The sequence below is a fragment of the Sturnus vulgaris genome, chromosome 2 (assembly GCF_052056855.1).
Source record: "Sturnus vulgaris isolate bStuVul1 chromosome 2, bStuVul1.hap1, whole genome shotgun sequence".
NCBI lineage: Eukaryota > Metazoa > Chordata > Aves > Passeriformes > Sturnidae > Sturnus > Sturnus vulgaris.
The window spans coordinates 99,909,765-99,925,250 of record NC_142244.1 but is presented as its reverse complement, the minus strand read 5'-3'; the positions used below and the strand labels follow the sequence as shown (position 1 = coordinate 99,925,250).

At 39.8% G+C, this 15,486-nt stretch overlaps 1 protein-coding gene across 7 annotated transcripts in view; it reads left to right on the top strand.

The window, feature by feature from the left end:
* Positions 1-15,486, top strand: part of MID1 (midline 1) — a 180,415-nt gene that overhangs the window by 23,005 nt on the left and 141,924 nt on the right. Inside the window, exons 1-2 of one of the 7 annotated variants that reach the window (XM_088160191.1) lie at positions 10,645-10,758; positions 11,221-11,282. The exons of 2 other annotated variants lie outside the window; for them this stretch is intronic. The gene's annotated coding sequence lies outside the window, so the exon portion shown is untranslated. Of the gene's footprint in view, positions 1-802; positions 1,151-10,644; positions 10,759-10,956; positions 11,073-11,220; positions 11,283-15,486 lie in introns of those variants that run through there. 4 more of the 7 variants (XM_014882420.2, XM_088160190.1, XM_088160193.1 and 1 more) reach the window with 4 other exon arrangements.

Sequence of the window (15,486 nt, the reverse complement as noted above, 5' to 3'; positions counted from 1 at the left end):
AGCAGGCAAGCAAGCAAGCCGAGCTAAAACCTCTCCTAAACATAGACCATGGGGGAGGTGAGCCGGCTGATAACAAGACAAAACAAAGCTTCACTCTCAGACTCAGTCCTGGAAGCACAGGACATAATACCAAACATAATCAGGACACACGATTGGAGATAGAAACACCATAACATCACCCTAGGACAGCTTCCTAAATATCACCTTCAGATTCACTGGCAAAAACGTGACCCATCTGAAAGAAACACTGGATGAAATGTTGGTGATGGGACAATCCTGGGTCTGTGTCCAAATGCGAAACAAAGAGTTCAGACCATTAAAAGCTATATGGTCTATTGCCATGCTAATGTTTAGGTCTTTGTTTAGTGCAGACTTCTAAGTGTGTTTCCATGACTCATTAAATCCTCTGAAATAAAAGTTCTCACAATTCTAGTACAGTGGAGCAGTTATTTTTGGACTTAATTATAGATAGGCTGGCTAATGAGCTACCTAACTTGTCCCCTTTTCAGAAGAAGGAAAATGGTTAGTGACCTCTCCTTTCTCTAAATAGTATCAAAGTCCACTATATTTGATCGCTAAAGGAGTGTAAAGTCCATGAAAAAATGAAAGGGGTGCATAAGAAAATGTCTGTTGGGCAATGAATATTTTAAATAACAAGTAAGAATATGAATTTTGTGAACCTATTAAATATTCAGTTTAAGAGAATTTCGTAACCATAGCAACCCCTTATCACCTGTTTGAGACGCTGCAACACCTCCATTAAATGTGCATCAAATGCCCTGCTAATATTTGTAAAATGCTGATAATATTAGCTCTTGGAAACGGCCACACTGAAAGAAAAATGCATAAAAATGCTTGAGACTCAAGATCACCTGTCTACTGGCTGATTTCTCCTTGCCATTCTACTTTATTTTTATATATCAGTTTGATTTATCAAAAGCAAAAGATTAACAGGTTCAAGAAGTCACTGGTGGGAGCACGGTGGTGGACACACATCGCTGCTCACCTACAGCATGCTCATAATAATCACCCTCAGCTAAGTGTGCTGAAGGCTTTAGTGGTTTGTGGTGGCCAAAAAAAGCCTACATAAAGGGAAGAGTTTCCCAAAAGGATTGAACATGAGAACTCACAGGAAGACATCCAAGATAAGGTAAGTACAGATTCCCTCCCTGCAGCAGTTATAAATCTAAAAAGACTGTGAGCTGTGCCATTTACTTTATTTGCAGAATTTCAAATCACATAAAGCTGTAACAATAATGATTTTTCTGACTGTAGAGACAGCTTCTCTTGTTTTAGATGTTGCATTTCAGGAGGTCTCCCTTCTTTTTCAGCTTCAAAGCTGCAAGTGGTCAGAGCTTTACACTCCTAAGGTCTAATATGAGGATATGGCAAACGCATTTTTCTGTGGAGTTAATTCTGTGCCTCACAGCTTTTAAGGCTAAGGATGCTGGGATGGTCTGGAGAATTCCCCTGCTGAAGTGTCATCACCTTTTCCCAAAGGACTCTGTGTTTTGTCTTTTTTTGTGGTGTACTATGTTTTTCCACCCAATTAAATACTTAGAGAAGCAGGTAGTCCCAATGCATTACGAGTTCCTGTGATAAAAGAAATACAGAAATTGTGTTTAAATCACAAGAGTCTTTCATTTTTGAATCCTTAGTATGATTCTTTTTTCTTTCTCACTTCAGTGTGAAGTGCAGTACACCATCTATATGTGCTTCCACTCTGAATAGATGGCGTGCAGAAAGAGGAAAGCAAAATCAGTTGTTGCCAAGAGATTTGATAATTGAGCAACTGCACATCTCAGCCTAACTCATCTGTATGTGCTGAGGGGTCTTCCTGTCTCATTTTGCTCTGCAGCATTGTATAGTATCACATTATTAGTTAATTTCAGGTGGTAGATGGGAAACTGAGAGCCCCAAAAGCTTGGATTGCTGACGATGACAGGGTATTCAGGACATCACTGTGCATTCCTGTCGACACAAAGGACCTTCTTTGTGACCAAGAGATGTGGAAAAGGCTTTATGAAATGGGTGTTAGGACCTTTGCATATCATTGCAGTTTCATAGTGAATTACAGCAAAATTACATCTAAGGGAGATGTCTGAACAAGAAGGAGAGTATGAGCATATGTGACAGTGTGGCCCTAGGGATCAAAATCTGCATGAAATAGTTTAGAAGGCATGCATTAACCTTCATCATTGGGCTGATGTGCAGTAGCAGCTACTTCTGTGCTTTTTTCCCCTGCTGTTGGTGTAAAATAATGATTTTGGAGAATGTGCAGCAAGCAGGGTTTATAGTGGTTGAGTCTCCCTGTAAATAAGCACGTGTATTTATGAAATAAGACACTCTGGACAATATCTGCCAATTACAGAATTGAAGTGATAAATGCAAACTAATAATAACCTGTGAAAATGAGAGATGCCAAATAGTGAGCATTTTATTTCTGTGCTGAGGTTTACTTTTCACAAGTCTTACCTGAATCAGGTTTTCTGGGTTACTTTAGATTTTTTGAGTATCTTCATGAAAAGGTTTATCACCAACTATGAGAACATAGTTTTCACGGAGCAGTTTGCTTTTTTTTTAAATATATCTATTTTTATAAGAGCATCTTATAAACTGAGAATCAAAGGTTTGTATTAAAAAGTGGTTTGCTTGGAACCTGGAGAAGTACATTATCCTTGCAGTCATTGTCGTTTATTGCCAGTGCCATTTAACAAAAAGGGAAGACTGAATAGGTGACACCTCTGGAAATGTGTGTGAGCTAAAGAAAGTAGAAATTATTTTGGAGACTGGTAAACCTACACTATATATTCCAGTAATTAAAAGGAATGAGGTACAGGCACTCATAAAAGTGCCATCTGAAAATGGTTTAAAAGCTAAAAAATGGCTACTCGACACAGATAGAAGTGTGAAACCCAACCAGACCAGTCCTCCCAGGGCAGTCTCAGTGAGCCTATTTATAAACACACCATTTTGAAACCCTCATTAGCTGGCTTTAAGCAATGCTCCTGGTGAGAAAAAACATTAATGTGATAAGCAAAGACTTTCTGAAACTGTCTCCAGCTTAACTTCTGTGACTAATGCTTCGTGATATCTGCCCACATCCTTGAATTGCTTAATTTAAAATCCTCACAAGAAGGTTCTTTTGATTTTCTTCTAAATTCTTTGCCTGCTTTTCTCATTTGAAATTAGAGGAATGTGATGGTTTTGGTGTTAACCTTCCCACAAAAATATATTACATGGTCAGTACCAAGAGTTTCTCTGAAGCAATGGGAAGGTGTAGTAATCTGATATTTCGTAGGTAATCTGACCTTGATGGTAACCCCAGTGAACTTCAGAAGCTTATGAGTCGAATCATGAGTCACATATGTTAGCAAATTCTCAGTTGTATAAAGCAGTTTTCCTGGCCGGAGTTTAAGGGTTTGGGATGTGAGTTAAGGTTTTTGTTGTCATTCCCCAGCCCACCCCCTACAACCTCATCTCACCACCAACACTACAGTTCACTGTAGTGATATCCTGAGTAGGAAAATATTTTGTTTAGTTGTAGGGAAGATTCAAGTTAAGACTGAAGACCTTAAGACTCAATTCTTTTTCACTGAGAAAGTCCAAGTATATACCTTAAATTTTTCTTGAGGAATTTGAACAAATTTCTCTACACATTCATGGATGTCTACATGCTCATACAGCCACACACACTTTTCTAGAAATATTTTCAGTGGTCTGTTTTTGTGTTGTGTGGTTAATATTAAATTTTGCTTTCTAAATACTTAGATTTAGTCCAGAAACTTTTAGTTACATCTACAAAGGTCAGTCTCTTTGTGTCTTTCATTCCTGCTTATGGCAGAGCCTGTGCTGCCCTGATTACAGTAATGTTCAAAGATGTTTTAGCATTTATAATTTTATTCTCTACTTTATTATCCTCAGCAGTATAAAGACAGCTTGAATACGCAGTCTGAGAATTCCAGGGGAGGAATTCCAGGGAAGGAGATGAAACACTTTGTGCCCTGGGTACAAGTAATTTTCAGGCTGCAGTTCATATTTCCAGTGTTTAAAATATGATTCTGAGTGACACCACTTCACAAGTTTTCTGTGTGACCCCCTTGCTGCATGGCTGACAGGTAACTTTTGTACCTCCTGTTCCAACAGGCTGCCTGTTTCTCAGAAACCCTTTTTCCATGGCTGGCGTGGGTAGCCAGGACACTGGAAAAAAGAGAATAGTGAAAATATTCTCGGGAGTTTCAGCTTCATTATTAAATGAAGTTTCATGAGATAGTGCAGACTGCTGGCAAACTTTTATGCCTAGAAAAATGAAATAAAAGGATTTTAGTCTGACTTGAACTTTTAGACAGCTTTAGCTCCATTGTTCTTAGCTGAAATACCTGATTTGAAATCAATGAAATATTGGTTGGTTGTCTCTTCAGTACCAGTTGGCTTCCTGGGATTTTTAAAGAGATACCTGAGCTAATTTTTTTACCTCCATATGACCAAAACTGTGTAGTGTCACTTAAGGGAAATAGAGCAAAACATTGAAATATTAAATATTTGCTGAGAACAAGAAATATAAGGAATTTAAATTAGGCAGAAATATTCCAGTTTTTCATGTTAATGCTGTGTCTCAGCTGAGATTTTGAAAAGATGTTACAACACCAGCATTTCTTCTGTTTTGGAAAGTTTTGCAATGCAGTCAATCTCTCTGTAATTCTTCCTGGACGTGGCATAGTCTCGACACTGCTTAGAGTTTCTCACTTCTGGCACATTTGTGCATGGCATATCTAACCTGTTGTATGCAGGTTGAAGGAAAACTGTTTTAGAGCAGAGTGGCTTAATTGTGTCTTTTTTGTTTTGGTTTTTTTTTTTTTTTTTTTTTTTTGCTAAACTTGTGGTTTAGGGGCTTTTATTTCAAAAGCAAGGATTTGCATGTTTTGATGATCTTCAGCTAACACACAGGTAATGGGGATTTGAGTAGATGCCTGCTTGCTTCAAGTGACAATTTATCAGTTTAGGCTTTAACTTGTTTTAATGAAATTATGGCCAGATGACTCTCCCTTGAACCTTGTGATCATATGTTTGGATATATCTCCTGAAATAGGAGAAAAATATTGATTTTGACAGATCCTATTCAATGTTTGACTGATGAAGGCACGTATGTTATAACTTCTGCTACTTGCCCATATCTTTATTTGCTTCTCTTGAGTCATTTCATGACTGACTTTTGCAATTGGTCACTAAATAAGCAGCTGGTACAAAATGCAATGAAATAAATTTGCTCTCTTTTTTTCTGTCCTAGTAGAGGTTACAGATACATAAGGCAATTCTTATCTTCTTACTTTTATCATTCTTTTTTTTCATGGAGGCATTTTAGGACTGGAATATTTTTAAAAATGTAGTAATTTAATTATTATCTACTACTTCTAAGAGTAATGAAGTATAATTATCACTGAAGTAGCAACTAATTGTAAAATCCTAGGAAATAAAATGGAGAAACAGTGGTAAACTAATTACAATTTCCATTTAATTCAGCATTTATATATACTAGAGAACAGATGTTTTAGAAACTCTGAACCCTTATAGCATCCTTCTTTGTTAGTCTTTTTAGCTTACTATACTTCCGTAGAACTTTAGAATAGACTATCAGAGTCTTCTGATCACTAATTTATTACACATGACTCTGCACTGGCTTGTTCAGCCTAGCAGATCAAGTATCTGCCTCATAGCAGATGTAGTAAAATGAAATCCAGCAGATATTATTCTTTTGATTAAAAAGCCTTAATCAAAAAGTCTAGTCAGTGTAGTCCTTAAGGCAAGTGCAGCTGGATCGTTGTTTAACCACCTTTCTGTTTGAGCTGAGGATTACATAGGTTGCATAAGTAATGGAGAAAGACACTGTCCTGAAGATGTCTTCCCTTCTCTCTTGCCTGCAGCTGGTGCAGTCCCAAGTGAGATCAGAGCACTTTGAGCGATGCTGTAAAGGGTGAATGGCCTTCTAAGGGCTGCTCCACCAAGAGGACTGAAGGGTGCCTTGATCTTTCTCTGCCTATTTCACTGATACCCTGCCAAAAGGCTGGGTCTTGAAAGGCATTGAATTCCACAACGACCCACCTTTGTGCACTGTGGCTTTCAGTGTGTACGTGCACATGTTAGGATGTCTGACACTGCTGGTCCTAGTTTTAAAATTCTGTTAAAAAATGTGTGCATTTAGATGCCATGACACAGATATTCTGCCAGCATAGTCAGTTTGTCTTTATTGCATTCACTGAAAGGATGTTTATAAAAGCAGCTAAGAAAGATACTTTGTGAGATCCAACTCTGTACAGTCTTATATAATCTTGTTAGCTACATCATTTGAAATCATTGTATGATAACATTCACATCTTGAGAGCAGTTTTTCATATTCGGGGTATTTCAGAATTTTTCTTTATTTTTTTAAATACTGTTCTTATAAATTTGTCTTCATTTTACAACCTCATATTTTGTGCCAGTTCTTCTGGAGGTTATTTTTACATGCCAGTGTTGCCTTAAGTATTCTAGTGTTATATATGGGGTTATTAAGAAGTATTTTGTATTCTGGACATCCTGCTCTTCCTGCAGGTGCCAATTTAAAACTGCCAAGGGAGGGACTATAAAAACTATTAGAAATTAATTTCAATGCCAATAGTTTGGGTTTGAATATTGCATTTTTCTCTCAAAGTGCAGCAGTCTAGCTGCTTATCTTATTTTGAAAAGCATGTCTTTATTAGTTGTCTGTATTGAAAATTAAAAGCAATATATTTGTGATTGATTTCATACCTGATGATGCTTATTTTCAAATTGGGATTGCTTCTTTCTAACCTATATGCTGGGTCATATTTTTCTCTGCTGCAAGTCTTTCACTCCTACCATATAATCAGATCCTGGGGTCTGGTCTGTCTTTGTTTGGCACAGCTCAGTAAAGAAATAGAGTGGTTCTCTGTCTTTAGCTTATATTAAATTCTCTGTGCCCAGGAGGATTTCCACGGCAGCTGGAATTTAGCTAATGAGAGAACATCCTCTTGCCACTTCCTGTTCTATGCTCCCCCTGCAGCTGATGCAGACTTATCTTGGTCTGGACTTCGTAAACTATATTACACAAAAAAAAACTCCAGCAATGGAGTGCTCCCACATTAGGCTGTTTTGCATTTGATCCCAGTTCAAAATAATTCCTGTGTTTGGTAATTTATTAGAAAAAATGAAAGTAGATAAGGAAGGTTTAGTTAAAAAATCAGTGAGCAGATTCTGAAACAGTGCTTAATTTTTGGTATTGAGATTTTTCTCTTTGCCTTGTCACAACTTAAAACCTTCAAAACTCCACACTGCATTGATAAGCACTGAACTAAGCCTCATCCCAGTAAATTTAGAGTAACATTTTAAGAAATAGTCGATGTGCTGATAAAGAGTACTCAGCACCTAATTTACTATGTCTATGTAAAAAATATGTGATATTTTTACATAGTGTACAATTTGTAACTGGTATTACACAGTGGTGGGATTTTCTGCACATTTACAGGAACTCTCAAAGCTTTTTGTCTACATAAACTGGCTCACAACACATTCTAAGAATATGTCTTTGTCTTAAGTAGCAATAGGAGGCAGGATTTTTAGTTAGAACCCAACACCCTGAGTTCTCACAAGTGCCTACTGACTACTTTTGACAAGTCAAGAACAGCACAGCATGAACCACACTGAAGATCTTCTTGATCAATGCTGCCAATAATGGAAGCCCAGCTAAAGTCATCTTGCCTTGATTTTGCTTTAGTGAGGGGGGCACCATAATGCTTGAGACATGAGGCTAGATGGAGGGCTTGTTTGTCTGCCCTTTGTGCCTGGGAGGTGCTTGGTGTGTGATAAGGACTGTGGTAGGCATCCACAGTAAGCAGCAAGGTCAGAGCTACTTTGGTATTTCTGTGTCTTCTGGTGTCACTCATAACTCCAAGGAGTTTGATATGAGGAGTCTGTGACCATTACTGCTGATAATCAGTGTTCATATAACATAGAAATGCCAATGGTTTGGTGTGCTTGTAGCCATTTTACTTTTAACTTGGAATAATTCAATAAGAATCCTTTAAAACTATAGTAGTGCCTACCATGACTTTGGTCTGGCTTATACAGGTCCTTGCTCCCAGTGATGTCTGAACTTACACCTGGCACCAACTCCTCTGGCTGCTCTTACCTCCACTGGTTCCACTGGATAGACTGTAAAAGTTTCCTCTGTCAGGGATAGAATCTCACTTCCCCAAACACCATATGACTTTCTCATGCACACACATAGACTTGGATTATAGATAGGAAATCCGATTTTCAGAGGAAGGTGTAAAAACTAGCACCTGCCTTCTTGCATCCCAGGCAGCGATTCCTCTCCCTCACATCTAACTGTTCATCTATGTCTTTGGATGCTGACTACCCTCAAAACCATTTCATATATAGATCCTCTCTTTTCCTCTTGTGCCACTCAGAATGCTCTAAGAAGTGAAGTGCAGAACCCGGTTTTCTGAATCCACTGCATGTGATAATACCACTGCACTCCCTGCAGCTGGTGCAGACTTGGTCTGGACTACAAAACTGTATTACACCAAAAAACTCCAGCAACTGAGTGTGGGTCGATCTCAAAGTACATTCCTCAAAGGTGGAAAGTGAATGGCATAAATAGAACAGGAGCTGTCTCTGACACTGGATTAAAAAAAAAAAAAATAGCCCACACCCCACCCTGAACATAGGTCGTCAATTTTAATGCTTTCATTTTTTTGCTAATACTATAAATCAGTTTTCATCCTATACAATTAACTCATTTTTGATGCCACATTCTGCTGGGTTTTCAGTAAAATGCAGTACCCATCCAATCCTGTAAGTTGTGCCTGTTGTATGTGAAAAGGTGCTTGCATTTCCAGAAAAGTTATGCAATTGTTTTATCTTTATAATGTTGAGTTCTTACAGGAACTTTTGCCTTGTTCCCATATGAAACTCTGAAGCTGTCCTAATAATCCCCTTCTTAAGCCTTGAAATCAAATACAGGCGTTTTGTGTGAATCCTTTATAAGCCTTACCAATTCTGTAAGTTTTGAACTTTTTACTACATCCTCTTCACCAGGGTAGTTTAGCCCTAATGTTCTAACTACTTTGAAAAAGAACTTTTATGTTTCCTTTGAATGCATCCTGGAGAGGATGGTCCCAGATTTAAAGTAGTAAAAGGACTTCACATACCACATACTCATTTCAAGTGACACGTGTCCCCTGAGCTCTGCTTGGGGAACAGAGGACAAGCATTCCTGTTAAGTGCTCTTAATGCACCTCACTCTCTGCATTGCAGCTGCTTCAAGCTGTTGTGCAATTGGGCGGCATTAGACCATCACTGGGGCATCACTCACTTGTCTCCACATTGGCTAGAGAGGATGGTTGGTCTTACCCTTATGCAGCATGTTATATTGATCCCTGGAGATGGTTGGTGTTGTACATTAAAGCATATAATTGGATCCTTCCTCCTGAGGACACAGACCAGGCAAGAGTAAAGTTGGACCTGGGTAAAGTGCAGTAGTGGTTTCAATCGAGTTTTCCCTCCATCCATGCCATGCTTCTGATCTAGACAGTGCCGATATTATGCAAGCTTCTTTCTTTGTTGCAGTTCTGAGAAAAATAATTGTTGTCTTTAAATGGGAAAACAAATAAATACATATTTCAGATATTTTCTTTCTTTCCCTGTCACAAACCCACTGATGGAGCTTATCATAAGTTAAAAGGAAATACATTTTTGGAAGATTTTAATTGAAATCCTGGAAATATAATTGTAAGGGGTTTTTTTGTTATGTAATTCAGAAAGATTACTTGTACTGCTGAGGGTTTTTATGGATACTAACTAATTTTTTCATTGCTAGATAAAGCCATTGCAGAAACAAATTCATGATATTGGGACTTTACTTCAGGCATCAGATTTGCCTGATTGTTCCCTAAGATCAAAAGACAGATTTCCATTAAGAGCGGAACAGAATGACTAACAGGCTTCTGAACTGATACTAAGTTAGGAGCCTTCTCTATTTTGGAGAAGATTGGCTGGTATAAATTTGCAGGCTTGCTCTCCTCTGCCTTTTTTTTTTTTTTTAACTCAAGAAATTTGGAACAAGATTTTCTTCAAGGTCCCTTCTAACCCAAACAATTCTATAATTCTATGAAAGGTGTAATTCAAACACTACAGCACTTCAGATCTGAGATTTTTAATTTTGCCTTTTCTTTGTTTATTTTAATGAAAGCCACCGAGGGGCAGCAGATCGCAGCTGATCTCGTTAAAAAAAACAAAACAAAACAAAAAACAAAACACGTTTTTTGTTTCTCTGAAGTTGCATTTGGAGTCCAGTGTTATCTTGCATGAAAAACTCGGCTTCAGGAATGAGGAAACCACCCTCCCTAAAGAAGGGAAAGCAGACAATGAACTGAGGCTAGGGATGATTAAGCGTTTGCCACTGAAACAAATAAAACTTTTCAACAAAACATTTCCGTAGCCTACGGATCCACACATATATTTTTGTTCCTTCCAACAGACAGGCACTCGCCTTTAATGTAAATGGTAAACGCTATTTTACTTCCTGCTTATGTCATTATGTAATTTTCCTTTTAATCTGACATGAGGAAATCGGTGCTTCTGGAGACGGGATATTGCCACTTTACCGGGCGGCTGTCGAGCGTTCCTGCATCACTCTGATGTTGCAGTAATTTCAACTGGGCATTTACATATCCTTGCTGAAGTCCTGGGAGCCTGGTAAGCTCCGAGCAGACCCAGAGCAGTTACATGAGAATGGGAATAATCTCTTACACCGCAAATTGACTTCGCTCTTTGTAGCCCTAGACACTGTTTCCAGCTGCTTTCAGTCTTTTAAATCCTTGAAAGCTTTCCTAATCCTCGTGTAGGCAGCAGCCTTTATGTGCTCTGCCGCCCTCCCCTTCCTGCTGATTGGCGAGGCTATTCCCTGGCCCGGCTCAGCCAACTGCTCCATCCCTGGCTGCGGTTTGAAATCAGAGCCTGCCGGACAGTTGCCTCCCCGCTGCCGACTTTTCATAGGCTGGGCAAAGAAGGTTGGGAAACTTGACATTGTCTAAGGGCTCCCCCAGGAAAGAATAAAAAGGGAGGGGGGGTGGGTGGTGGGAAATAATAGACAGGAAAGAGGAGGGAGGGAAAGTTGCTTACGGTGGGAAACTTGATGGATTTCTGCCCTGCCGACAGCAGCGCGGAGTGAGCAGCCCCTGGCCGGCTGGATGGATGATGGGAATCTCACCATGAGGCAGGTAAGGAGCCACGCACTGCCCGCCGGCTCCGGCCACCACCGCTCCCACCCCCTGACGGTCTCCCCTGCTTTTTCCCCTCCTCTTTATTTTCTTCGTATAACTGTAAGTTTCCGGGTGTGAAAAAAAAAAAAAAAAAAAAAAATTCTTACACCCCCGCGCCCCGATTCTCCCGGTAGGCAGGGATGCCATGCAAGTCATGGTACGTTTTGGATTTGTTGGGAGCATGGAAGCGGTTTTCGAGCTATGTAAATCAATTCCAGTTTGCCATGGTTTAAGTGCATTGTGTAGGCTGTCTCGCAGCCCTGTTTGTGACATGCGAAAGGAAAGAACTTGCTGTGTTATAAGCCTAAATATGCCAATAATTCAGCCCAAGGATAATTTATTAAACAGCTCTGCATGAGTTCCTTGCCTGCCAGTGCTTTAATCTTCTGATTGTTTTAAAACGTGGTAGTTTCAAGCTGTCTTGCAGCTTCACAAAAGTACTTTAAGATGGGTTTTCTAGGGATTTTTTTTCTAAGATTATTCAAATGAGGATTTTTTTTAAAGACTTCTATTCACCTGAGGAGACAAAAGGAGCTTTTATTTTCATTCTCACAGTTATAAGGCACAGTGGCAAAATGTTTCTGATTCTTGTTTTTCATAGTTTTACAGCAACAATGTACACTTAGAAAAGCCTTGTGGGAGGAAGAGCTGGCTGTATCTTAAGACTGAATCAAAGATCTGTCCCAGTTTAAAAAGCCAGTCCACTTCCTAAACTTGCTCATAACATGTTATTTTCTGGGTAGGCAATGGGAAAGTACGAGGAAATTAGAAGTTTTCTAGGTTTTCTGTGTGGGTGTCATTCATTCAGTTCTCAGGGGGACTTTTATAGTACATGTCCAGGAAATGCATGTGTGAGGATTTTGCACCTGTAGTGCAAATGGAACATTTGTTTTACACTCGCTTTCTGAAACCATGGTGGGAAATCCCAGCTTCCTTGCCAGTTTTCTCTAAGTTAGAGGAGGTGAAGAAGGGTGAAGAAAGAGAAAACATAGGTGATAGGAAGAGGGAAGGTATTTCTTGCTCCCACTAGCAAAATCACCACATTTTATAACTCTCTAAGAGAGGGAAATTCTTGTCCTTGCAAAGCACAATGAAGGACATTTTATATACTCAAGTTGGTCAGCTGGATGCACGTAGTCATCAGAAATCATTATCACCACAAGAGGGTACTTTGGCACAGGGGGTTACCAACAAGGAGTGTGAAAGAAGCAGAAATGTTACAGGACTGCAATAATAAAGTATAAAATGTTCTGTGAAACGTGCACTTTACTCTCCTGAAATATTTCTACCGAAAGAATAGACTTCAGGGATAATGAAAATTCATGGGTTAAAAGAGCGAGGCAAATAAGTCTAATAGAGAATGGGGGCGGAGGGGGAATGCTAAGGCACACACGTACCCTCCAGAAGAGGAGGAGGGATGGGGGAGACATTCCATGCTGAAGAGAGGTGCAGGCACAGGCGGGCTCGTTCTTGCCGGGCCGGTCCCGTCCCGTCCCGGGGGATGCGCGCTCCCGCCCGAGCCGCGGCAGGGTTTGTTTAAACAAACACCTGCCTCTCCCGGGCCAAGGGAACTGCTTGGCAGTGCTCCTCTGGCTTCGCTTGGTTTGCCGTGCACAAATATTTTCAGTTTGGCAGGGAAAGTCTGTGGGCACTGCTAGGGCCCGAGGGACAAAATCCAGGGAGCTGGATGTCGAGGTGGTGCTGAGCTACTGTGCGCATCAGCGCCTGTCAGCAGAACTCCTGTTTTAGTGGGAAATGAAGGTTGTGATGGGCTATGAAGTAACTGTATAAAACGTTTAGGAAATCCATTACAGCAGGCAAGTCATGTGCAGCTGGAGCCCTCATTCCTGCTTCTAGTTGGAAATTGTTAAGGGAAAGAGTTATATGCAGAGGGTGACCTTTCCATGGCCCCACTATTCAGAGCAACAGAGAGCTCTTTTTTACCGTCTCTTACACCTTATAATCATCTCTCCCTACCTGTCCTGTTGCTTTCTCTGCCCTTCCTTGGTGCTCCTTTCCTTATCCTTACACCAGCTGGGAGGGAGTGGGTTAACTCCTTCCTCTTCACAGGCTTTGGGAGTGAGTGGCTTTGAGAGGCTCTTGGTAGGACCTATGGCTCTATTTGGTGTTGCAGAGTTAACCATCAAGTACATAGGCATATGGCAATGTACTGCAGGTGCTGGAATGAAATCCTGTACTGTGCTGATGACTGATCTGACCCAAGGGCAACCCACTGCTACTGAACAATAGCACACAGAAAGACAAATGCACTAATTTCCCCAATTGAAGCAGAGGAATTACTGTAGAAATGTAATATGCAGCCTGTTGATAAGATTCAACCTGCTTTACTACTGTGCCAGTCCAATAGTCTCCAGCAGTTCACAGGGGTTGGTATAAATACTGAGTTGGGATTTGTAAATGAGACAGTATAAAGAAGCATTCATTTTTAGCTGATCATTGAAAACCTCAACAAAAAATGTCTCTTGCTGTCTCGTAAAATAACCTCACAAATAAGGCTCAGCAACCAAAATAAGAACACTTGTATCCTATCTGGAAAATTATGCTGATCAAAATGTACCAGTAAAAGTTTAAGCATCCACAGGAAATATACCCATTTGTGTGTGCTAGTGTGCTGTAAGACTAGTGTTAGGAAGCAGAAGTGCAATTTTTAAAGGTATCTTACATAGTTGCAAAAAAATAAAAAAAGGAATTAACAGACAAGAAAAAAGCCTTTACAAGTAACAATAGGGGGGTTTTTGTTGGTTTTGGTTTTGTTTTGTTTTTTTGTTTGTTTGTTTTTAGGGTTTTTTTTGCTTTGTTTTGCAGAGTACTGAGTTCTGGTTATTATTATAAAGTAAGGAAATTTGCAAGTGATGGAAACTCCTAAAGGGGTGCTTAGCCTTCATGAAGGTGGAGTTTTTGTGTGGCTGGACACAGTTATGTGGCTGGATTCCCTGAGTTTGCTGCAGAACTGGAGAGGGCACTGTGGGCTCTGTTTTGTTTCCTAAGCCTACTTCACAGAAAATCAAATGTTTGATGAATTTTAATACTTCATTTCATTCCCTTTCAACCACAACATATCCCTGAAGTGCAGCTCGCAGGAGTGTCATTGACAAAAAATGCAGCTCCTTCTTTTGGCCTCTTCCTATTGAAGTACCATTGACTTTGATCGAGGCAGTCTTGAGCCTTGAGCCCTTTGTTACATAAAGAGGTTCAACTAAACAACTGTTAACTGACAGGCCACCTAAAAATTAAAAAGTGTGTTTCTAAGGGGCAGAAAACCATTACAATTACTTATCATGTCTGCAGTCATATGGCTTTTAGTATGCATATAATTCACCAAGTGAATAAAAGCTGTATATAATTTCAGTGCAAAACATATGCAAAATTCAAAATCACCCCCTTTCCTTTCAGCTGTTTAAGTTCTTAGCATGTGTTTCTTATTTCCTATTTTCTTTTGCATACCTTTTAAAATTCTTAATACGTTCCTCTGTAGAAAAGTTGTATTTTATCCTGAAGTTCTGTAATCCTTTTGCCTTATCTTGTAGAGTTCATCCTGGGATGTTTTTTTGTTTGTTCGTCCTGTAAGGGAAGAAAGCATGCTGCCTTTTTTTGCGTGTCCCATGCAGAAAAAAGAAAACAAGTGTACAGAGTCCGCAGGCTGGGAGTGTATCAGTTAATTAGTGGCTGGACATTGCTCGGTAGGAAGCCTGGCCAGGATTTTTTTGTGCATGTGTATATGTGTGTTGTCTGCTCCCTTTGATCACTTGTGTGGTAAATAGACATGCAGGGTAGCTATAGCAACATGTGCTGTAGGTTGGTGGGAACAGAGGGGATGAGATCCCCTGACAAAGGGTAGTTTGTTAGAGTGGTTGGTTCTGATTAGAAAAAGGTGGCACGGATCAGGGCGTTTAAAAACATCAGTTTTGCAAAACGCAAATGAATGTTATCAGTTTCAAAGTAATGCTTGTTTCTGTAACTCTGCAAGAGTAGATCATGTGGAAGATTGGTGAGGAAGGGGGAGGGATAATAAAAAGCAGAGCATAATCCATTTACACTTTTGAATGTAAAAAAAAATCGCGCTGGATGTGCTTTTTCTCATGGTGCAGCACTGTCTGCAGTTTGCAAAAGAAGCATTTACGGGAGCCAAATTCCCACAGAT